This window comes from Nipponia nippon, unplaced genomic scaffold (assembly GCF_047370975.1).
Source record: "Nipponia nippon isolate SJK-2023a ecotype South Korea unplaced genomic scaffold, ASM4737097v1 scaffold_4, whole genome shotgun sequence".
Classification (NCBI taxonomy): Eukaryota; Metazoa; Chordata; class Aves; order Pelecaniformes; family Threskiornithidae; genus Nipponia; species Nipponia nippon.
In genome coordinates this window covers 82,065,611-82,091,648 of record NW_028262358.1, presented here as the reverse complement: position 1 = coordinate 82,091,648, position 26,038 = coordinate 82,065,611, and the positions used below count along the sequence as shown (strand labels likewise).

At 37.9% G+C, this 26,038-nt stretch overlaps 1 protein-coding gene across 10 annotated transcripts in view; it reads left to right on the top strand.

The window, feature by feature from the left end:
* LOC148053403 (uncharacterized) overlaps window positions 1-26,038 on the top strand; it is a 200,170-nt gene that overhangs the window by 140,532 nt on the left and 33,600 nt on the right. For 4 of the 10 annotated variants that reach the window (XR_015708436.1, XR_015708430.1, XR_015708433.1 and 1 more), the window contains one exon: window positions 18,025-18,140. The exons of 4 other annotated variants lie outside the window; for them this stretch is intronic. The gene's annotated coding sequence lies outside the window, so the exon portion shown is untranslated. Of the gene's footprint in view, window positions 1-16,459; window positions 17,751-18,024; window positions 18,141-26,038 lie in introns of those variants that run through there. 2 more of the 10 variants (XR_015708435.1, XR_015708434.1) reach the window with 1 other exon arrangement.

Sequence of the window (26,038 nt, the reverse complement as noted above, 5' to 3'; positions counted from 1 at the left end):
GACTCAGTCCTCTCTGTCCAAGTGTGGGAGTTATTTAGCAAAGCAAATGAGACATTGTCAGGATTCTGGATACTGTGCACCCTGAAGCTCTGTAATTGCTGACTTCTCACCATCTTAAACAAGGAAATGTTATACTCTGTCATAAGTATCTGCTGCAGCAGGTGGTGGCTTCTCTTTTGATTTTGAGGGGCAGAGATAACTCTCCATATTTTGGGAGGAAAAAGGTTTTAGCACAGCTACAAAACCACCACCAACAAAAACAGAATAGAAGGGCCTTATGAAAGCTGCAAGTCTTAATTTGCTTATTTGTGCATCTTGTATCAGGAGACAGTGAGTCTGCAGACATGGTTTAAGTGGCACCAAATTAGCTTATCAATGTTTTATCTGCTAGAAGATCCACTCAGATGCATGGCTTAAACGATTTCAGCCAATTGGATCATGAGTGGGAAATTCAAGACCACATTCTTGAAGTGATTTTCAGTGATATTGGGTGATTCAATGTTGTTCCTGCCGTCCAGGAGGAAAAAAGTGCAACAGACCTTGAGAAATGTTACCTTCCAAAGCGAACCTATTTCTGGGTCTCTATTCCAAAAGAGTCTTATGAGATAACTTTTTGTACTAGGGCCTGCAGTTGTCAAAACCAAGACAAAAACACCTGCTGTGGTTTGGTCAAGCTCTCAAAGATTATCTGAACAGCATCTTTGAGGGAAGTTCTCATTTGGTTGTCCATAGAGTTGTTGTGTGGACTTCTGTCTGTGACCTTTGGTTTGGACAGTTGCCCATTCCTATTTTTCCTTTTTTCTCTGAGTCCTCCCCTGATGATCTGTGGGAGTTACAAGATGCTGCAATAGAACAGTAGGAACGTGCAGACTAACAATACTTTGCAGAAAAAGGCAACTGTGCTTAACAATAACTGGATATTCTTTGACGTATACTGCCCCAAGATGCATCAAAACCTACTCCCCTTGCCCACTTCATTGGAGGGCTGCTATTATTTTAACTGAAAGAGATATCCTACTCCTTTATTTCTCATGTACTATACAGGGGAGTGGAGAGCACGTGTGCGTATATGGTAATGCTCAGACTTAAAAATTAGGTATATGTACTTTCAGCCACATGTGCATACAGAAAACATATGTTGCAAAATACTGCTTACTGTTAAGTAAGTTGTCTAAACATTATTTGCGTAAACAGTAAGCTGTTAGATCTTAGGCTTACTCTGCTTTCAGAAGGCTTCTCCTAACCAAAGGGACTTCTGGAGTCATAATCCATTCTTCTGCTATTAGAAACAACTAGAATATTTAATCCTTTCTAGGACATTAAAAGGACTGGTCTTATTGGGAAACTTGTGTCAGAACTTCATTCCCTGTGAGATTTTTTTTTCCCCAGTTTCCAACTTGACGTTATTCATGGCCAGTGTATTTTCCTTTGCTCTTGTACTTTCATCTTAGGTGTTGCTTTGTCTTTCCAGGTATATTCCTTCCTAATGAGACAGTTATTGCCTTCAGACTCTGTTATGCTACTTAAAAAAAAGTCAGTCTTGTAGTTTTCTCTTATAAGATACAAACTATTCTGGTCAAGCTAGTAGCTGTTCTCAGCAACTTTGTTATTAGACCCATCTTGCTTAAATATACCTGACTAAAACCAAATACTCTGTTCCAGAACATGGTCAAGTTAACTCACCAGTGCCTTTTGGATATCGGGGTAGTGTTTGGTTTGTTGTTTTTTGGTTTTGTTTTTGCTGTTTTTTGTTTTTTTTTTTTTTCTTTCCCAGCCATGTTGTACTTCTCGTCATTGTTAAATTAATTGTTCAAAAGATGACAGTGTTTTTTTCTTCCTATGTTGTTACCATCTGATGAGCTCCAAATTTAATGCAAAAATTCTTATTAATCTGTTAGTGATTGACCTTGCACTCTGAACAGTTAAATGTCACCCCATTTCCATTATTCCAATCCTAGAGATCTTCTATTTTTTCTTGCATGATATTATAATTCTTTGTATTGAAAAATACCTCCCAACATTGTCATCTGCATATTTCATCAAGCAGTTCTGATTTTTTTTCTGATTAAACAAAATGGGTCTCAAGAATAAGCCATGAAAAATTTTAGCAGTAGCCTCCCAGACAAGGGATAAATCTGTAACTATAACCTGTTTCTGTCTTGTATAACTAGTTCCTTTCCCCCCGTACAGCTTTCCTTCTAATTCCCATCTTCTCCAGCTTCGTCAGTAATTTGCTGTGGCACTCCGCCAGTTCCTTCACTAGTCCGGACGAGAAAGAACTACTCTCTTTTTTTCTCCAGAAAAATCAGATATCTTAACAAAGATAGCTGTCTATTTAAGACTGCATTAGCTATCCTTAATAGCTGGCTATATTTTATTCTATATTCCATTTTCAAAATTTCTTCTGATCCTTGTGTACTATAAAGATTTCCTTCTTAAACACGAGGGAGGGCATTGTGGGGGGAATAATCCCAGCTATGACTCAGGTACTTTCAGGCCTCTTATATATTTTACAATGTAAGTATACTGACTTCTTAGGAACTGAAGATCCCAGCTACATAAACTTCACTGTAATATCTAAGTTAGAAGCCTAGTCAACCAAGATGCCTTTGAGGCAATGGAGAGAAATAGATGGCTCCGGAACATGACTTCAATCTTTAAGCAGTAATGATTAAAGCTCCATCAAGACCAGAGTCTGCTGTATTAAGTTTTGTATAAACTTGCTCTTATGAGATTTTTCAGTGGTCTTCTCAAGAGTGATTTTCCAGCAAAAACTCAGTTCCAGATTTATCAATTCCAGATGCTTATTGTAGTGTCCTGGAATGTCCTATGGAATTTTATCTTCCTAAAACACCTGTAAGCCATCTACCAATGATCAATCATCAGGTATTCAGATAGTTTTGACTTCTAATGTTAGCATCAGATGATGCAAGGCCCTTTCCAAATGGTTGGAAGGGACTTGCATTCTATAATTTTAGGCCCTAAAATTTTTGAAATTTAGGGTAAAATAATTGTTGAGAGAGGATGATTCAAGCCATTAGCTTAAGCCCAGATAATATTGCTTTGGGGAAGTGCTGTTGACTGTATGGGGACTCTAGCAAGGATCTTACATTTAATACTATTCACAAGCTTAAGTTTGCTGGGAAAATTCTTGGCATTTGAAATCAGAACCTTAGTTCTGATAATCCATTCTCATTTAATCGTTCATATCATACAGTCACAGAACAGACTCTGGAAACTGTCAACTGCAGCTGAACTTGCTTCAGTTGAGTCACACGTGGTGTGTCCCAGACATGGCATTTTAACACCAAATAATTTCTGATTTTTTTTTTGGTAACAAACTTCCAATTTATAAAATTATAACATTTTTCAGTTTCACTATTTTTTTTTTTTTGGAAAGTGATATTGCCAAGAAAGATGTCCATAGAATTGTCTTATTGCTTTTTTTCCCCATATATATTATCAAGATACTATTTTTAGGAAAGTCTGTATTTCTTTATGTTGTCCATAAAATCATAATATCTTGAATTAAACTTAAATGTTGTTATAATCACATTTAATAGTGATATAGTAAACAATAATAGTTTAATGTAGTTTTCCCTATGTTTCAGTTTATTTTTTAAACAATTTTAGATCTTTCAGATCACTTTAAGACTGAGAAAACTCCGTTTCCTACTTTAGAGGAGAAAATAATCTCTGATTAAATCGCTGATTAATCTCTGCATTTAAATGAAGATTCTTACAAATTACTCCAAATATGGGACACAAAGTTACCCATTTTATCAATGATGTTAACACATTTTACTCTAGAGAAAATTTCAGTTAGCTTCTTTAGGGCCTCTTTAGCACTGACGCTTTCCAGCAAGCCAGTTTATTACAACCACAATGCAAATTCCAAATTGGGAAGCAAGTATTTTCTCAAACCGGGAAAAAATATTTTACCATATGCCCTGAGATCTAGGTAAAACTCATAAAAATAATGTATCTAAACATTTTAATTTAGTAAGATTTTCCTATAAGAGACTTTTCCCTGTCCAGATGTTGGCTGATTTTAAACCCAGAACTTTAGCAGGCTCTTCACAAGGTTACACTTGAACAGAATTCTTAAAAAAGATATTAGCAGCAGTAACTGCTCGCTTGAGGAAGTAAAATAGATTATGCAGAAATTGTTCAGAATCTTGTAACTTTTCCAAAGTGAGAGAGAGGTGGGGTGGGGGCAGGGGGGATATTTGCTCCTTACTAATAGGACTACATGCTATGCAAGAATCCAGGCAGAGACTCAACCTTTGTTTCTCAGAAAATTTCTCTCATCCATTCTGGTTAGTGAAGGGTATGTGTGGCGTGGGGGGGGTGGTTAAGTTTTTAAATGTGGGAATCTATGAATCAAATTCACTACCTTAGCAAACACACACTCTGAAGCATGCTAGCATTCGAAACCCAGTATCACTCGTAGTTCTCCAAACTGTGAGAGGAATAGGCAATACTGCCCAATTCAAAGTATTACCAGAGTACTGTGGTAGGATCAACAGGCAGGAAAGAAATCGAAGTGTCGTGAGGGAAGAATGCTGAAGGGGAAGGGGAGACAGCATCAAGGTGAGAGACTACAAAGGTGTGAACTGGAATTTTTGGCCTCATGGAAGAAAAGATGAATACCAGTAATGTATAATAAAAGAGAAGTACCCTGTGTCCGGAAGAGGTCGAGAACAGAAAATGATCTGCAATGATGTCTGCCAGTTTATACTTCCAGTGACAGCGAAGACTGGTCAGACAGTACTGATGTAAAATGGAAGAAATTTTAGAAGGGAAAAAAAATAATTTGGCCTCCATAAATTCTAATAGATAATGACTGAACTTGTTAGGCACAGAAATACAGTTGTGGTCTTTTGGTTACTATGTTGTTGTTCTGAGAATCCAAGCACTCACTCAGTGCATTTGTTTGACAAAAGTTATATTGAATTTTGTGTCAGTCTTCCACTGGCTTAAAAAATAGCAGGATGTAATCAGATTTTTTGTGGCATATCTGTGTGCAGCAGATACTACCCTCCTAACTGTTCATCCTTGTCTTTTACCTCCTTCTTTCCTTCTTCATTCCCATACCTCCACTTCTCTCTCTTCCTGCCTTCAACATAGCACTGTGTTAATGAATTGCTCCGTGGTTCCCATCTGCTTTGGTGTAAAACCTGCTGGTTTTTGTTAAACTGCTTCTCAAGATGACTGGGTAACTGTGTCTGTACTTGTGCAAATGGAGCAGTCCAACAGGCGTGGTGAAACACTAGCTGATCTCTAGCCCAGTTTTCAGGTGATTTGCTTGGGACATGGGCATCCTGGTTTTGACAACTGATTCTGCCGCTGTCCCACTTCCATGCAAATTCTTGGCCTGCTCCCAGCTTAGCTCTCCTGGGTGAAAGAATCCTGCGTTTTCCAAAAAAAACCCTGTAAAGGTAACTTTATAGCCTGAGACTGAGGCACCTGCTGATGTACAGAGCAGCGGAAGAAAGCAGTGTTAATCCACAGCCATTTCCAACTTCCAGTCCTGTGCTTTTATCATTAGACATTTTTTGCCTGACAATTATGGCTCAGTTTTGACCTTGGGTCACTGACATCAGTAGAAGATAGATGTCAGTATCTTAAGGCGAAATCAAGCCTTGATGGTTGTTCACCATTTTTCATCATTCTGTGGTCAGTTATATGAATCATGCCAAGAAAAAAACGTTTCCCCTGTTCACTGAGAAAAGCATGGGATACATGAAAAGATGGATTTTAAGACTAGTTGAAGCATTATAAGGATCTAAAATTTCAAAGCCAAGGGCAGAACTTCTGTTTATTAAATATTTTTCCTTTAACAAATGGATTCAGTTAAAATTTGCTGATATACTCTGCCATAATTGCTTAAATATGTTTCTGGTAAAAAGATCTTGACTTTTGTCTCATTCAGATTGTATTAAAACCATCCTGCTGTCACTTAAAAGTATTGCTAAATTTCTACAGCTCTGAAGTGCTCTTAAACTTTCCCTTGGAAGAAATATGGCGTGACAGCTATAATTTATCTCTATGGTATAGATTTAGCATATGTAAGACACAGAATACAGGACAATATTAATAAATTACACAGAAGAAAACAAGATATTATCAGGTCAGTAAAGTGTAAACAGTAAGAAGCAAAAGAGGACTGAAAGAAAAAAACCACAAACAAATCAGTCCCCACCCAAGCCTCCCTAGTAATCCTCTATAATATTTTAATGGAAAAGGGCTAAGTTGAAAGTACACTTTGGATAGTGTTAGAGAGAGTGTGGGAGCTAAGACTGCACAGTAAGATAATACATACCGGGGAAACTGGGAATTCTTTTAAAAGTAGTGTTTTGTACTTTGGTACTGTGAAACCCCAGAAAAGAGATGCATAGCCCAGACTTCTTCATACGGCTCCCTAAATAAGCACTGTATCTTTTGTTGCAAATCCTCAGCTCTATACACTTGGGACAAGAAACTGCTTAGTGGCAAACAGTTCAGAGAAACAGCACTGAGGATCTGAATGTGGTAATTGCTCCAAACTCATTGTTACCCACTTGATTTCATATAGTCATGGCCAAATCTTCCATCTGTCTCTGCCCTCCAACAATGATTTCAGGACACTTGGAGCTGAAATCAAACTGTGGGTTTTTTTTCTTTTATTCTTTTTTTGGTCTTTTTTTTTTGGTGTCTGGGCTCTCACCATCACAGCCCTTGATTAAACGACAGGTTTTTGTTTTCATTGTCTTACCTTCTTTTGCCATTCAGTTCTTGACAGCCTTCCCTCTCAGCTGAATACTGTTATCACTTCTTTATTCTAATCCTCTCCCTAGCTGCCTATATTATCACCCCTCTGTTTCAGAACTTGGATACTTACCCTTTAATCCATTAATTGGCTTTTTACCCTCAGATCTCTTTTCCTCCTCGAAGTGCAACCTGACTCTCCCAAGCACCACACACCCTGGCTGTTCTCTGCCTGTCCCTCCCTTGTACCTCCTGGCTCTCCCTACATTTTGGTGCTAGTTTCTCTTCTTTCCAGATAATCTTGTGCTTTATTTCTTTTCACAAAGGAGGGCTCTCTAGTTCAATATCACTTTCAGTGTTACTTCTGTTTCCTCCCTGTGTTTACGTATCACCTTTCTTCATTGCTTCTTAACAAGGGTAGATGTATATAGCAGGAATAATCTCTCCAGCAGGTATCCGTGTTGCCCCCAGAATAGGTCCATTTCCTTATCGGGGTTCAAAAGTGTTGGGCAACTTAATAAAATATGGGTTGTTACACAGCAAATGTATTCACTTAAACGAGATTATCTTTTGATTGAGTTAGGTTTCTATTGCTGTTTGCATGCAGTGGAAGTGTACATTTCTTAACTTTTTTTTTTTAGTCATGTACTCTTTGTGTATAAAATCTGTTTGTATTGAAAGCAAATACTTTATCTGGTGCCACTGTTTAGTCCAGGAATAATATTGCTATATTTTAAGAAATCCTGCCTACTTTGATTTTTTTTTTTCCTTAGTCAACATTTGAAAATATAGGCTATACTGCAAAGAAGCATGTTAGCTTTTTTTTTTTTTTTGTTATCTCTGATGTTTTCTTTATGTAGTATGTATAAATACACACATTTGATATTTAGCAAAATAGGGAAAATTATCCTGGTGCTAATGTACACAGAGCTATTACACCCAGTCATGGTTAATAGCACTAAATGGATTTAGAGTGAGGAGTCTAGACTGCAATCCTGTCAGCATCTGCCCCTTCCCCAGTAATTTATTTGGGTTTTGCACCTGCAGATGCTGAACTGGGACTGAATTCATACTGAATTTTTTATTTGGATAGCAGGCACTGAAATAGTAACATTTAAGAACAGCACTAAATAAAAGTGACTGTGTTACCATTAACTTTCCCTCCTTTGTTGTCAATATTGAAAACAATAGAAACCTGATTATCCAGGCTCTTACCATGAGGATCTCCTTCTCTAATTAACTCCCTAATCTATTGGCACCCTGATTATTAGACATATCTTGTGCTGCCTGATTTGTTTCAATGTTTGGAAAGCTTTCATAAAATATTTCAGTTTTAGCTCATTCGTTGGCACAGTGTATCTTTAATATTCCCTGCAAACATAGTGATGGTCCTTCCCTTTGTGTGATGTAATCTCCATGCTCTGGAGCATTACAAGCCTTTCTGAAAAGGTAGTAGATATGTAGAGGCTATGAGAATGGCAGAACTGGAAACGTAATCGTGCAGAGGTGAGTAGAAGTCCCCTCTTTGCCTGCCTCCTTGTTGCTACGCCCCATGCATGTGATAAGTCAGAGCTGAAAATCATCTTTTCCTCCAGTTTTAATGATGTGCATATGTACCTACAGGCATCTCCAAAGGTGAAAAGTTCTAACCCGTTGTACCATGCAGCCATGGCAATGGGAGTTCGGTTACAATTTGTAGAACAAAAAGGTTTGCCTTCAGAACTTCGTATATTCAGGCTTGTTTGTAAGAGAGAGAGATGTGTGTCTCAAATTCTTCGATCTCTAAAGTAGGAAAAATAAATTAAATTCCCCTCCCCTCATAATAATTTCTTCAAAACCAGAAGAGACCTAAGTCAGGGAATCAATCCAGCATACCCAGGCAGATCTTTTCCTTCTTTTCACTTGGAAGAGCTGCAATCCTGTGGAAAATAGAGAATGAAAATTAATTTAAAAGCTGTCTCATAAAAAATCCTGCACCTAACTCTTGCCTGTATACATTTTAAGTCTCAAATATATCCCATTACTTATTTGAGTAATGTTTTAATTTTGTTAAAAGATTGACTCCTTATTGGTTTTTTTCAAATGTTCTTGGTATTGGGCTGTTCCCTTTCTTGTTTCATTCTATGGAGTATCAGCATTTGAAGTTCTTTTATAAGAGGATTCTTTTTAGTTGTAGAAGTTAAAGTCTGTCGTCAGTATATAGTCTTGTAAAGATCTACGACGTGCCTCTTGTCCTACACATAGAAATGTGCATTGGTGTGGTGGCTTTCAAGCAGTGTGTAGACTCTTTTCAACATGTTCAGCCTGGATCTGTCATTCATGCGTGTGTGCGCAGTTCACTAATGGAGGTGGTGGCCCTTTTGTGGTCTATGAAGTCTGAATTTTGTACGCATGGAGCCTTGCACTAGTCCTGCTCAGGTGTGAAGATAAAGGCATGGAATCCGTTTTCATATGTCTCTCTCCAGAATCTCCCTCCAGTATTGAGAGGAGTCTGTACATTTTTAACATCAGAAGGCAGAGCATCCTAAAAGCTATGTACCAATCATGTAGTGCAAAAGAGCCAGCAAAACAAAAAGGGGTAAGAGAGACAGTAGAAATAAATATGTACAGTAGGAAATCTTTCTCCACTGCATGCAATGTTTTAATTCAATTCTTAGTAACCTTAAGTTGCCATTGGGGATGCTAAAAAGCTTTGTAAAGACACAAGTGTTTTTCATGAAACAAATTGATAATCTTTGAAATATGTAACCTTTCCCCTACCTCTGGCTGCTACCTGTAACGGCTTGTATAATTCAAGACTAATTTTTTACTTAGTTCTCCATAGTGCTATTTATTTCTTGTCCATTCTTTCCTCCTTTAGTAACTATTTCTGAATTTCATGGGCTTCTCATAAAACACTGTGATGATAATGCTAAGAGTAATTTTGTAAAGGTGCTTCAAAAATGTAGATGTTTAATATGCAGCTGCTCTTTAAAGGGGCAAAAGGTTTCCTTCTGCCAGTTCTTTCAGATTCTGTATTAAAAGTCTTTTTTCTTTCCCCTCAGCTGTCAATATTTAAGGAAGTACCCTTTCATGTTTTCTAGAATCCTGTTAAAAATAGTAGGTATATTCTGTATCTGTGGCTAGACATACAGCATGGTGCAAAATAATCTAAACACTAAAGGTTTGTTTGCAGATTTGCTCTAATGAAAAAGGCTCCAGATATATAATGAGACAGCCCCTCTGATACAGTTAATCAGTATCCACACAAGTTGATCCCTTGAATGCATTACATGATTTATAAGAAATTGCTCAGTACATAAGAAATTAAGATTGAATAATATTTGCTGATGTCTTATTTTTCAGCTAAGAAACCTAACACTTTTAAGGATAAAGAGGGGTAAGAAGTCCTCACATATGTTCCTCTGCTCTCTGCGAAATAGGATGGTTTTAAAGACAGCTATGTTGCAAAAAAAAGTCCAAATACTGAGTAGAAAGGGTTCTTTCATTCAGTTGAACATCATAGGAGTATGGTACCATGCCTAAATTGTAAAAATATTTTGCTTCCAAAATGTGTTTAATAGGACACACTTTTACAGTCACAGCTTAGAGTTAATTACTATGTCTAGTCTCAAAACAGGTCTATGGTAATAAGTGTCTCACTAAATCATTGTCTTCACTGTGTCTAAACTGTCAGGGTGGAGATTTTTAGAGGTGCTTAATCGATATCTAAACACAAATCCTGTTAAGATTCTTCATGGCACTGGTGAACAGTTATGTGCTTTAGAAATCAGTTGTTCTTCGATCCAGGTCCTGTTTAATTTTGTATAGGAATAGTTGGTGAAGGAAAGGAAAGAAAGGAGACCACATCCTCAAGTGTACTTGCACGACAGTAGGTCAGGATAGCTAGCTAATGGGGATGAAAGATGCTCAGACCTGCAGTCAACGGCGTAGGCAAATCCCTTTTCACGGGTAGTGGGTGTTTATTGCACAAGATGTGCTGTCTTTAGTGCCTATCCTGACAGGGTGGCTGTGGTAAGCGTGTTCAGCCAGAAATGATTGCTTTGCTCCATCATTGTAGCAAATTTCTAAAGCAGAAATTATCATGACAAAATTGGGGCAAGGGGCAGGGTGTTGATAATTTTGGTTTTCTGAAGGAATGAAATCTGGAAAAGGAAGAGTTAAAGAAGTTACTGCTGCTGTAATATACATACCAGGCTCTTTCGGTCTTTTAAGCCTTCACAGCTCTTTTACAACAGGTTCTCTTCATGTCTAGAAAATGCAAATCTCTGGGCTCCTAAGAGCAACTGAATAGGGATATGTATTTCATCTTAAAACAAAGAGCAAAGAAAAAAAAAAAAAAAAAGAAAAAGTTATTCAAAGGATTTTGGAAACAGGTGTTCTAAATCAACATTAATTGGATTTCAGTTAATTATTCCTTATACTTTAGGGATTATAGGGAAGGAATATAGGGGGAAAAAGCAAGAACAACTTCTCTGACACACTAATTGCTCTAATATTATTTAAGCTAAGAAGCCCCTCATTCCTTTCACCCCCACCCCAAATAAATTGGCCTCCAGATGACTGTTCCAGAGGCTAGGGAATAAGAATGAAGTGAAAAAGCAAGATGCAATCTTTGAAAGCCACCTTTACTAGGGAGAGTGGTTAAAAATTTAGTCTATTATGTGTACTATCCTCTGCCTGTAAGTACTGAGATAAAGGCAACTGCTAAAAAGCTGTTATAGATTGATTTTGGATACATTTCTAGTATGAATATTACCTACATGATTCCCCTGACATTTTACCCCTCGCAGTGTATGATCTATGCACATAGTTTAGACTGGGTCAAGAACGTTTCTCCAGGGCTGGCAGAGGAATGCTGGGTGGAAGACAGGACATTATTAAGGATCGTATTTTGGCTTTTGGCTTTCTGTCCTAATTCCTATTGTAATGAACCCACCTTTTACCCAAAGTTGGAGCTGGTATAACATTTGGCATGAAAAATTGTACATGTAGAGTTTTAGTTTGCCTCTGGGAACCGACTTATTCCAAATTTTAAAAGAAGTGGGAGAGGGGGCGAGCGAGGCTAGCTGTGCGCATTCCTGTAGAGCTGAGTCATGGGATTTCAGAGGAAAACTCTAACAAGATTTTCAAAATGGTTATAAATTGAAGTGGTCTAAAGAAATGAGATTTTAAAATTGGACTGAAAGTAGGGTTGTTTTTTTTTTCATTTGGGTTTAATCTTTAATTTTGTGCAAACTTTTGTGCTGATCCCACTTAGTTTTATGTTGATGAGAGTGAGAGTAGGCGGTGACACTTGCTAGTCTCCTCTCACTGTCCAGCCTAAGAGAAATGAGTGATACCTGTGATAAAAGTGACAGATTTTCAAAGTTATTTTTAAACTTTAATATGATACAATAATCAGAGATTCTAGTAACAATCAAGATAATGTTTTACATGTTTTTACCTTCACAATGTCTCTTTGAAGAAGTCCCCACCAATACGTTTGAAGCATACATGAAACGAGTTGCTTTTGAGCAGGAGATATTGTCAAGTTATATGTGAAATTATTTACACAGCAAATTTTAAAAGGTTTCAGAAAGCCTAATGAAACTCGCCTGAGGGCAGCTGGAATTTGCATTCTAGCCTCCTGCATGTGTGACAATTTGCGAAGCATCTCAGTTTAAAAAAAATGAGAAGGGAACTTCCCACATTCAGTAGTTCTCGTCTATAACTGAGGTATATTACTAAGGAGTTATACCTATGCCCACTATATGTGTCAGCATATTTACCGTCCTTACAAACAGATGTGAACATAATTACATCACATTTACACAGTCACTTATTTACCTGACTCCTGTACATATTTGCATAAGGTCCTAACAGGGACTTTAAAGATCTGAGATTTATACAGAGCTTATGAAACTATTCTTAAAATAAACTGATCTGTTATAACCCAAATTTCCACCACACCTGGATGAAATTCTTGAGAACAGACGCTTTAGTTGCTGCTGTGAAAGCACAGTAGAAAGTAGTAGTGAAAACAGCAAGACTTATGTGTTGGTAGCTTTCAGACAATAGGCCAAATAGGTGTCTGTATTGTTCTAGCTGCTCTTATTTATCTCCTTAACTCATAGTATTTAGATGGCATCATTTCTCATATTGTGCAGATGATGGTACTGCATTCTGTAGGAAGCAAGTGTTTCTCTGTCAAATTTCACTAACTGATGATGAAATGCAAAAGATAAATATCTTTAAAATTTTGTTCAATAACTCCAAAAAAACAGTATTTACACGTATGAACATAAAATATGAAAATACATGTAAGGTATATAAACATGCATATTTAACTCTTCGTTTTCCAAATATGGCAGTTCATAGCTTTTCTCTTGGTCACCAGTGCTTTTTTTTTTTTTTTGTAAAGCTACTGCATGTGAGCTTTATTCTTGCGTGTACAAAACATGATTTTACTTTGCAAATGAAGGTGCGAACTTTTCCTTCTCATTAAAGGTAAAAAAAAAAAGCCACTTCAAAATTCTGTTTCAGTAATTTTTTTCCAAATCAATTCCATTCGTAATTTGTATCCTAGGTATGTTTTATGCTCTTTCACACTGTATAGAGCATCTCAGCACTAGTGGTGTTTTAATGCTCAGAGTTCTGTAGTTTTTTATCCCTGCCTCACTTTTTTCCTTTGCTCCCCCTTCTGACCTTTGCTAAAATCTTCACCGTGGTGTAGAGGTGATAATTGACTGCCTTTTAAAAGATACTTTTTGTATCAGCCGAGTGCTTTCTTGTTTGAGATGTGAACATATTTTACGGACAGACTCAAAGCCTGGTTGTGCTCAGTCATATGTGCAAAAAAATACATTGTTAGTTGTTTGTAATCCCCAGCCCATGGTGGTTCTCTCCAGTTTATATGTGGGAAGACATGTGCTTATTTAATCACAGACCAGATGCGGGGCCTAAGGGCCTGACCCAAAGCCCATTGAAATCAGTTGGAATCCTACTGTAGATTTTAATGGCCCTACATGCTTAGATAAGTATATCTGACTCATTTTTATGAAAACAAAATTAAAAAAAAGAAAAGGCAACTTCTTTTTGCTCTCCTCACTCCTTTCCTATTTTCCTTAGGATGAAAATCCCCCACTGTACTCTAAATGCAATGAAAACAGTTTTTAAAAACCTGACAACTGTTCTGTTAAGACAGTGTTATGACAGGAAGCTGGAACGAGGCTTTATAGCACTGGGGTGGCTACGGTACCTTTTTCCACTACGAACATTTTCTGGTAACACTTTGCACAGAAAGGCTGATGTGCTTGTGCAGAAAAACAGTTTATATACAGTATGGACTTGCAGATACATGGTAAAAATATCTGTATAGTCAGTGTAATCTATTTGTGAAATATAGCAGGGAAAAATATTTATGAGCACCACAGGACATGAAGCTCAAAGTGCAGTCATTTCTAAATGAAAATTATGTGACAGTTCATCAGTATTTAATGCTAACATTGCTTGATCTAGACATAAAGAATTTAGCAGCCATTTATCATAACATACAGTACTGTTCATTCCCCGATTTGCTTAGAATACATTGGTGTTTTAATCTCAACACGAGCCACAGGTCTAATTTTAGATATTTAATGAAAGGAAAATCCAGCGAGAGACAGATTTTTCACATGGCTATTAGAAGCCTACTCCCACAACTTGAATTGGTTGGTGTTTTTAATGCGTGCTCCCAGAAGCCACTGCTTGGTCCCTGCACCAGATGCAGGTGTTCCCTTGTGCTGTCAGCCAGGAATGATTAATGAGGATTTGCCCCTACTGAAAGCAGTCTTTGGAGCATTGTTCAGGGCATCTGTGGAACTGTCGGGGGAGACAAGGACACAAGTGAACAACCAATTATTTGGCCATCACTGAGGCAGCATGAAAAAGACATCAAATTGGACAGAGGAGCAAAGCTTTTGTTTCATGATCATATTTTTAGGTGTTAATAGTAACAGAGGAATTCTACCTGTTTTGTTTTGCCTTTTTTTTTTTTTCTTTCTTTTTTTTTTCAGGGGAGAGGGGAAGGGCTCAGACACTGCTTTAAAGCTAGGAAAGGATGTGTAAAAGAAACAGAGACAGAAAACTGATCACGGTCCTTTAAAAGTGTAAAAGGGAGGAAAACACACAGAATTGATTTCTTGGCGGTTGCACTGTGTATATAAAGATATACCGTTTTGCTCGGCTAACATTAGGGAACGAGGGCGAAGAATTCTGTGAGGAGGAGGATTTCTCATGCAGGGAGCTGCTTAATTGCTGGCCAAATACAACAGTTCAGGAGCCGGGGCTTTAACAAGTGATAGCACAGGGAAGTGTTACATTAGGATTCTGACAAAGAAAATGTGAGGGAGCAAAACCAGAAAACATTTGCAAGATTGCATTCAGCATTCAGCCTGCATCCCTCTTTCTGTCTCAAAGAAAATACTCTTAGGTGCAGAAGAGTGAGGGGAAAAAGAGGAACAGAACTAAAACCACTCTGCTCAGGCTTAGACTTCTGCATTTTTATATTTACCAAGACTTGTGATTACAAATACTAATTTTAAACCAGAGGGAAAGGATTATATTTTCAGAACAATCCAATTACAGAATGGATTGTTTATAAAATACATTTTATGCTCCATCCTGTCAAGCCTATTTTTACCACAGTATTAAGAATAAGAAAATTAATTATACAGCTTAATTCTAATGAGGAATATAATGTTTTATTGACTAATAACAGATATAGTTTAATTTCTACTGAAGTAACGTAATTAATATTTGCAGTGGCTAATTCCCTAACCTCAAGTTCCTCTGTCCCTACATATACATGCAAGAAAAGGAGTTTGGATCCTGAAACTATTCCTTCACGAAGGAGAAATCTATCTTTCTAAATTAACAATTTAGTTATATTTGGCTACCTGGATTTAGTTTGTTTTCCAAATTATTTATCCTTTAATGGCTGTATTTTATCAAGGAGGACTCATGGCACCTGCAAAATTATGTGAATGTCCATACCTAAAAGCCTGTTTCCTTATCCCAGCTGGTTTGTAGGAAGTTTTAGTAAGCAAAAAATTTTTGCCCGTGTCATATTTAGAATGAGTTGCTACAGGTAACAATTTGACTTATGATATCCCGATTTTCAGAATTTGTCATCTCAGTGTCAAATGTCTGGGTCTGAAATCTGAACAGTCAGCTACTGTCTCTACTTACTATAGGATGATCATCTTGTTAGAAAACAAAAATAATAATAAAAAATTCCTTGGAATTTAATAACCACTTAATCATTAAAAAAAGAAAAAAACCAATACAGTACACATGTAAATGGAATCTTTATATTTAAAGAACACCACATATTTCTTTATACCAACCAAATTAAAGTCTTGATCAGAAGGAAATCACTAAACAACCTAAGAATCTTTAGGATATTCCAGCATTTCTAATAACTGTGTGCAAACTGTAGTCTAGAATTTTTACATTGGGAATAGCCTCAACACCAGCTCGTGAACTGTGGTACTGATGTGTTTAGTTCTGCAGGTCTGTCCTTTTCCAGCAGCACAGCCATTTGTTACTCTCTGCAAAAGACTCTGACATTTGAAACTGAGATTTGTCCCCTCTTGCATTTGGTATATGTGCTGAAACTTTAAATGGCTTTATTAGATGTTATAAAATCAGTGTACAGACACACTCAACTCTGTTTCCTTCTTGTCAGGAAGAGACAGTGGCATCAACAGCATGCCCCTGTGTCTGAAAGACGTTACTCGATGGAAGAACGGTCTGTTAGACTCCTCCTGGCACGATGGAGCAATGCCAGCGAGGAAGGAAAATATTTCCAGGAACTGAGGGAATGATTATAGCATCTCTAAAGAGGACCTTTGCCTGTGACTGTTAAAGTGCTGAACTGAGCTTCCTAATCCTAGATAAATAAATAAAAAGAAAGCTTTCTGCTACTGTAGGCTATGCTGAAGACCACACCTTTTCCTGACAGGAATGGACTTTGCTACAGGAATGCAAGGCTTATTTATCACTGTGCTGGATTACTTCAGACTTCGACTTGGGGTTGTCAGCCGAAGAGCATAGAAACATCAGATGTTAAGGCTTGATGAGATTTTTAAGTAACATAAAGATGAGAACAGCCTGCTATTTAGATGTGTCAGCAGCATACAGCATTGAAATATCTTCAAGGATGTGGTCATTCTCTTCAAATCTCCTGGTGGGTGAGCACTTTTGGGATGGAGCCCCTATGAGCCACCATGGGAGGTCCCATGGGACAAAGATCAGGACAATACTTTAAAGCAAGGACTGAATCCTTTTAGTGGAGGTTCTTTGGCCTGAAAATAGGGATGGGATTTGCCAGCTAGTGCACATAATGGAAATGACCCTTTTTGCATACCATTTCCCCCAATACAGTGGCATCTCTTCTACCCGTTACATTCCTCTGCAATCTGCATGCTTTTCAAGAAAAATTATGTTTCTACCAGTACTTGTGCTTACGTTTCGGAATCATACTTGATACATGTTGTATTATGATGTTTTCCCTGTAAATTCTTATGTATGTATGTATTTTCATGATACTTCAATAAAACCATCAACATTGAAATTCAAAGCAAGACAAAAACAAATGGGTAGGAACATGTGGAAAGGGATAAACCCATTATTGTCTTTATTATGAGTGTTGTTTGCTAAAAACATCAGCTTTGATTTAGCTTTATGAGGTAAATCCACTGGAGATTTATTTTACAAAACTATAAAAAAATTCTGAAACTGTCACTTATGTTTTTACAAGGATCTCTAATACTCTACAGACTCCATAAGATTACAAAGTAGTGGATTAGTATGAGGGGAAGACGATTACTACCTGTGAGATGACTTTCCTCCTGTTCCACTATATATTTATGGTGCTATGTAGCTAAATAATAGATGTCTCCTAAGTCACGACATAGTCTTATGGATCTTTGCAATTCCTTTTGATGAAAAAATGTTTCTTTGTCTGTAAATAGCATGGCTACTGTAATAAATTGTTAGGGAAAAATAACAAAAAGAAAAATAATTAAAGTTCAAATAAATATTTTTTGAAGTTTTTAATATGTAATATTTATCTTTTATTTCATGCTGGAAAGTATGAGGGTTATTAGAATCATGTTATGATTAAGGGTTAGCATTTATTTCCCTTATTTTTGCTAAGTAAAATCTAGCAACAAGCTCAAGAATTCAGGAGTTGTCTTTCATAAAACTTCTGACCATCTGGATTTCTCTCTTTGTCCCTCCTCCTACCAGTATAACACAGCCTGATGGTTCTGGTCACTACAGCCAGTGTACATCTGCTGATGGTGATCATGATGAAACTCCTAAGACTTTTGTGCGTCCATTATTGTCTCCAGGACTGAAATGAGGTGAGTCTGGAGGCAACTGGGGTAACGTCATTAGACTCTCATCAAAACTGGTTGTTAATGAACCATTTGATAAAGCAGAAGGAATTCTCCCTGCTGCTTGCACTGACAACAAAAAAAGGGCAAAGGAAAAGGTTTGGATGTAAAAATATTCCCCATTGCAAGAACAGCATGAATCAGCTGCAGTTTGTTTTGTTATCACATACACGTTCTGGTATAGGGGTAGGCAGGGCAGGCAGGGATTTTGCAGATGACATTTCTATATCGATTTTATATAATAATGCTGTACATGCTTGGTTTGGGCTGCAAAATTTACAGTGTGAACTACTTAAGTTCTGGCTCTTTGGCAGTAGAGAATTGCGAGGCTAAAATAAACTTCAGTTCCTTTACCCCTGATAGCTGATTTTTGCACCTGAAATCCCAGAGGTAGGAGTTCAGTAAGTTTGTGCTTACACATAGGTATGTATTTACTTATGAAATTTATTTTTTCTCCAAAACCCCAGGTTATATCCATAGAAAACTATCTACAGATTTTATAAACATCATCGGCTTATTCAGCTTCTATTTTTTTTCTGTGCTTAAGAGTAGGTCACACTTAGGACTGATGTGTGAGGCCAAAGGGCTCTTCTTTTTCTATAGCCCCCAGCCTGTTTTTTCACCAGCATAATTTCCCACCATTTCTGGATTTCACTTTCTTCTTTCTAGTCCCTCTCATCTTCATGCAGGTTTTTTTTTTGACTGTTAATATCATCTTGTACGCATATTCTTTTCCCTTTTTTTCCCTCCCCCCCATCCTTCATTCACACATCCCCTTTGCTTCCTACGTCAGTTCGTACACTTCTCTTTTTCTGGTCTCTTTTCCACACCTTTGTTTGTTCTCCCTCCATTCATGCTACAACTGGGAAAATAATGTTTTCCACACCTGGGGAAGTGGATCTTCACTAACGATGGTGAGGTTTCACCATGTATGTTCACAGGCTGGAAATAACAACATGGTTCAGTGGAGAGGATCTTTAAATTAAGAGGCTTTCATTAATGTTCTTTGTAATGTAAAATGTTTTAGCTTCAGATTACTTAGTATCTGAATATGAGTTAGACAAAATAATTGTCAGTATTTGGATGGATTATGAAGCCTTACCTTATATATCTTAATTGTTAGAATTTTCTCTGGATTTGTATGAACTGTCAAGCTTTATAGTTTGTGTGTGTCTACTTCAGTATTAAATTCTTGGCTGCCTCAACTTACTTTATTGCCCTTTCTTGGTGCTACGTTAATGGTAAGCATAACAACACCAATTGCATATATTTGTTCAAATGAATACTACCCATCGTATGATCCTCATTTTAGCATATTTTTGGAAGCTTTAAAAATGCAGACAATGTTGGAAATTCTGATTAAAAGTAAATAACAGATTATCAGAGTATTCTGGTCAAATAAGAAAATGGAATCCTTTACTGGAAAGAAAAAGACATAACATCCATACTGAGGTGTAGATGGTTAGAAGCAGTGGCGGTCTATAAGTATTAACAGAAAATAAATAGTACAGAAATATTATTTCTTATAAACTACCAGAGCCTAGCATTTTTATAAACCATAATCTTGACTGCAAGCCTTGAATAGTAATGAAATAATGATTGTAAGAATACCAATATAAAAAATATTTGAAATAATAATTTGTGAGGTTTGTATTGCCCCATTCCACCTAGCAGCCAATAGGAAGTCAAAGGACATTTTAAGAAAAGCTTATTAAAATCCATTGCATTTGAAAAGACTTAGATCTACATTTCTGCTATCAGAGGCTGCTTCAGGTTCTTCCCCTATGGATACACATTATGTTTGTTTTCAGAATTGCTGAAGCCAGAAATGTAGTCTGTGAGTTTGAGTGAACTTTCTTCACCTAATTTCAAATCTGCTTGAACTTAGTGACTTTGTATATTTGATTTAAGCTTCTTTGAGTTTGCATTCAATAAAGGAGGAGAGTATAGGTGAAGAGAGAAAAGACAGAAAATCCAATGCAGAACTGTCAAGGAAAAAAGTTTTATATATGTGCCACATGTGAATTACTTTTTTCTCTTTTAGTATCTTCTGTATTGTGCAGTATAGAAGCTTTCCTTGGAAAAAAAAAAAAGAAAAAAAAGAAAAAGAAAAAAAATGAAGCTGCTGGTTTTGTTTTTAATTTAATCATGCACAAAGTGGTTTTACTTCATCAGCTGCAGCCTTAGCAGACAAATAAATACTATGATTTATTTGTGTACAGCTTTGCAACGTATTCTTCCAAAAGCAAATCATGATATGCCAGAAGACACGTGAAATGGAGTGATCTATGTTGCTCTCCTCTTATCGTCTGCTAGAAAGTCTGTCCATCCCTGATTTTAATCACGTCCACTTAGTGGTCAAGCTAATTCACCCTGCTGGCCAGATAATCTAGTTCAGTGTCCACTGCTGTTATTACAGACTGGAGGTCAAATGTTTTATCTGTTTTCTCCAAACTCAGTTGGACACTGTTTCTTGCTGGGAGTCTTTGGAAGAAGGCGATAAATCTTATTGCTAATATCCCAGGAGGTAGTAACATGTCTTCCTACAGGCATATCTTCAGGATTTTTCCAGGCTCTGTGAACTTAAATAAAAACTTTTGAAAATCCTGTGGGTTTATTTTGTTTGTTTTATTTTTATATCTGTGATACAAGTGTCTCCTCTTGCTCAAAACCAAATTGTGGAGTGTCAACACAGTCTTCTGAGACTTTGTCTTCATTTTCCTGTCCATAAACAGGAATATAATCAAATCCCACCGTCAGTATTATGACTACCTGTGTGTACAGGTAGTCTTTTGCAGCATAACTAGTCTACATTGCTTGTTATAGTCTGAATATGTGCCAGAACCCCCCAAAATACAGTGCACATGGATTTGGGGAATGCTGCACTATGGAGAACTCCTTTTGCCTAACAGTAGTAATTCCTGGATGGTGAAGAGCAGCAATTTTCTACCTAAGATCTACGGAGATCAGTACGTGACTTCTGAGTTGGCTGCAAAAGGCAACTTGAAAGAAGTTTTTATGTTATACTGTGGTTTATGTGAAATTTGGCATTTATGGATCAAAACCACTAAAGCCACTTGTGTACAGCTGTAAAATGGCTTATGCTTTACCTTGCCTTTAAGTGTTAATTTAAGACACAAGGTTGGCATTGCCTAGAGCCTTTGTGGATACCATGAAAACCCGCTTCATTTTTTTGCTATTACGGAGCTGGCAGCCAGATTAAACGTTGATTGTAAACTTCTTTCCCTCTCCTGGCTACTGCACTAAATGCATCCTGGTCAAATGAAATTACGTGGGTTTATAATAGAGGTAAGTTTATAACATAACTTATTATAATATATTTATATTGTATATAAAACTATATATAAAACTTATAATGTAAATTTATTATAATAACAAGGCATTGCAAGATTAAAGATATTTTAAAAGAATGGTTTCATTTTGAAATTGTCATAGCATTAGAAGCCTGGGGAACCCCATGCAGGTCACAGTTGGGCTAGCCTGCCCACATAATACTTATTGTACCCTGTAGACTAACCAGCTCTGGTTAGCACCATCTAGTTCATTGTGTTTAATTGTAGCGGTTTTAGCAATCCTCAGCTTTGTAATAACGTGTTTGGAGGAGGAGCATTTTTCTGACACTGGTTACCTTGCAGTCAGTACTGAAGGTCATCCCAGTTCTCTCTGTTTTTTCTTGCCACAAGTGTCCCATATCCTCTAAGTGACTATCAATGTCTGTAGGTGTCACCTTCCCGTTCTCCATACAGATGCACCTCTTGCACTGGTTGCATTTTCCCTTTCTAGGGTCTCCTCTGCTTCCACCAGCACTACAAGAGAAGAACCAGTGCAAGAATTACATTCCACCACTCTGTCCACTTTTGACAATTGATGATGAAGGAGTCTTTTTCACATCCACCGCAATATCCTTGGAATATCTTTTGAAGAAAGAAGAGAGAAGCAACGAGCTGGGGTTGCTATCATAATTCTTTTAGCTCAAACTCAGGGATAGGCATTGAGTTTGGCTGTACTGCCTGCAATTGAGGAATTTTTTCATGCTTTTTCTTTTGGCAAAGGATTAGCTGGTGCAAGGCGACATATACTTTCCAAAAATAAAAAGGTACCCCAGGTTCCATTTCTCCTCCGATGGGGGAGCAGCCACATTTTTTGAACTGATTCCAGAAAGATCTTTTTTTTTTTCTTGACTCTGCTCCATAACTGAAAAGTGAAAAACAAATTGTCTTTCTGTCCTTCTTTTCTATAACCCTTCAAAGGAGTCTGGAGTGCAGTGTGGAGAATGCCCACTGCACTGTATCCCAAGCAGCAGTTAGCTCTGAGAAAGAACTGTAACCATGAAGTACACATTCTAGAGCATCAAGGAATACAAATGTTTTTTTCTAAGTTATTCTTTATTATGATGTAATTGCTTAAGTCATTTTGAATTTGCCTTAGCATAAGCTGAGAAACTTTGCCAAACTGCTGTACTGTGCATTGACTTTCTTCTGTGAATTCATGTTGAGTCAAATATTAGAACGCATTTAATACAAATACACATCTATTCAATGTACGTGTTCATATAAATACTGAAAAAACAGTGTTCTCAAACTTTTATATTATAGACTGAAAAGGACTTGAAAGGATGCTTTGTGGAATATGTGCTCTTTTTTCTCCACCAATCAAATGTTTACGCATTATGTCAATTTGCCTTTTTTTCTTTTTTAATCAAGTTGGTAGTGGTATGTTATGACTTTTAAAGGTTACGACTTGACAATGGAAGCACAGGATCAAGTGTAATTCAAACCTTGGCTACATTTTACCTGAGTTATTTATGGCTTTAACTGCAGTGGCAGTGAGAAAGGAGAGATGTCCCGGCTCTGTTGCAGACAGATTTTGTGACCTTGGTCAAACTGCTTAAACTCTCTGAGTGAAATCCTACCCTTACTAAAGTCAAAAGGATTTTTGCCATTTATTTGAATGGGGCAAAGATATCACATTTGAATTCTGCATTGTTAATAAGAACAGGAAAACATGTATCTAACTCTCACAGCTCCCGTGAAGCTAATTAATCAGCAGAGTACTTTGGGATCCTCAGAAGTATAATAGAAGCTGCAAGTACTATTATTTATTTGTCATGTAATTGGAAACCAGCAAGGTAAAAAGTCATTGATAAAAATCCGTATCACAAGGTCATTTCTTTCAATGTTGCAAATCTCTTCTTCAATCAAGAGCTTTGTAACTGATGAAAAGTACAGCCTAATCATAACATTATCAAGTCAATTTAATTGGTGCTCTGGCAGCACATGAGATCATAATGAAGTCATTTTTGCTAGTTACAGGCTTAAAAATATTTTTATAGCACCCTTCATCCTAGTGGTAACTTTAAGGGCCTCACAGAAAGGATTAAGCTTTTCTGCCTCTCTTGTACAACCGCCTTTGTGTGGCAGATACCAGCTGTTTTAATTGCGTCTAAAATTTTTACTGGTAAGTATGATATTACTGTGTTTATACCTATCCTTTATACCTACTAAATAGTTTACACCTTTAAAATTAGTGTTCAGACATGTCAACGTACAGCGGTAGCACTTTTGGATTAGAGGGGTTCTTACATTTTCAAGGTTAAACAGTGATAGTTGTCACTATTGCTGAACCACAGCTTTTAAATATGCTCTGTGTCTGTGAAAATCTGATTCTTGCCAACAGACATGTCTGCTTGTTTTTGCACAATAGTCTGTTTCACTTTGGCAGAAACTTAAAGCCCAAAAACTAAGATGGGGTTTATGGCATCCCAGGTGAAGGTTTGGAGTAAGAGCGGTTAGGTTTCTATCAGCACACTCTGTTACATTGAGTGGATTGCTTAATTTACCATGGTGTAAGCTTCCATATTGCAACAGATGGAAATAATATCATTTATCTTTTCTTTGCCCCTCCTTTTTCATAGCCAGTGTGCCTGAGAGCTGGCGTGCCAGTGTCAGAGTCCTCCTGCTTCTCCCTCCTCAAGGACCTGGGTGCTGTGGCCGCAAGTCCCCATGGTGAGCTCCTGCCACCGACCACATGTCACCTGCCACGGCTAGTGGCCAGTGAGGAGCAGGCTGTGACTTTCATTTCTCTCTTATCATGTGCTCCTTCAGCAGGCACCCAATTAAAAGCCCAATTTATAACACAGTCTTCAGAACAAGCAGCAAATGCAAAGTGGCCAAAGGGCTACATGTTATGGCTCAAGAAGTGATGGTGTTCAAGAGGAAGAGAGTTTAAAATCAGTGCCTTTCCCTCCTCGTTTTTCATTTCCATCTTCCTCCGTCTCTTCTCTGTGGACTCCTCTTCGTCTTTGTCATTGCCCAGTCACCACAGCACACTTTTAATCAGATGTGCCTGAATGTGTCTCAGGTACTGGCAGGCTGAAGTTTCTTTTCCACTTTGATGGAAAGCAGGGAACTGTAACCTCCTCCCTCAGCCAGGCTATGGCACTCAGCAGTGCCTAAGCAAGGCTGTTTTCAGTGCAGTTTACTCAGAGAAAGGTGAGAAAGAGCAACTGGCAAAGGAGACAAGCTCGTGTGGGGGTTTTACAGGCGCTTATGGGTATTTTATTGTTATAGGCAAAACCGCATATGTGAGGAGGGAAAAATGCAACAAGAGCCCTGATAGGGAAGGCCAAGGACTGAGATAGGAAGTAAAATAATGAGAGACAGACAACATTTTCTTCCTTTTTCCCTTGTTTAGCACCACAGCCACATCCTTACCCATACTGAAGCTCATTACACCACACTGGCAGTGTAAAGGGACACTAAAGTGGGTGTTCAACGTAGCTTTCCAGACGCGATGGTTTAAAGGATCCTTCCATATAACATCTGCAAAGCAGTGGGTATGGTGCTTGTTTTCTTTGGTTTGTTCCCTAAGCACCAGCAACTTGGCAGTCTTGCTGTAGAAATCACTGTCGTGGTTTAACCCCAGCTGGCAACTAAGCACCACACAGTCGCTCGCTCACCCCAGTGGGGTCAGGGAGAGAATCAGAAGAGCAAAAGTGAAAAAACTCATGGCTTGAGATAAAGACAGTTTCATAGGTAAAGCAAAATCTGCGCATGCAAGCAAAGCAAAGCAAGGAATTCATTCACTACTTCCCATCGGCAGGCAGGTGTTCAGCCATCTCCAGGAAAGCAGGGCTCCATCATGCGTAATGGTTACTTGGGAAGACAAATGCCATCACTCTGAACCTCCCCCCCTTCCTCCTTCTTCCCCCAGCTTTATATGCTGAGCATGACGTTATGTGGTGTGCAATCTCCCTTTGGGCAGTTGGGGTCAGCTGTCCCAGCTCTGTCCCCTCCCAGCTTCTTGTGCACCCCCAGCCTCCTTGCTGGTGGGGTGGGGTGAGAAGCAGAAAAGGCCTTGACTCTGTGTAAGCACTGCTCCGCAATAACTAAAACATCCCTGTGTTATCAACACTGTTTTCAGCATAAATCCAAAACATAGCCCCATACTAGCTACTATGAAGAAAATTAACTCTATCCCAGCCAAAACCAGCACAGTCCCCTACACCCGTCAGACTCTAGTTTAGCACAACCAATGCCTCAGGTTGTTCATAAATACAAGTAAAACCAGGATTTCCAGCCCCTCTCTCCCCAGAGGCTGCTGGGCTCCCAGGAAGCAGAAAACATATCACCTTTCAAGCTGGGACAGACCTTTACTTTAGATATTCCTGGATAATCTGAGAAATACTTGAAGAATTAATGCCTGCCGTGTGTATAGTAGATATATTTACTTCCAGCTGCAATAGATGCCTTTAAAAGTCATTAATGCTTCTAACTTGGACATTTTGACATTTAGTCTTTGAATATAGAATATTACAAAGAAAATATCATGAACGGTACATATGA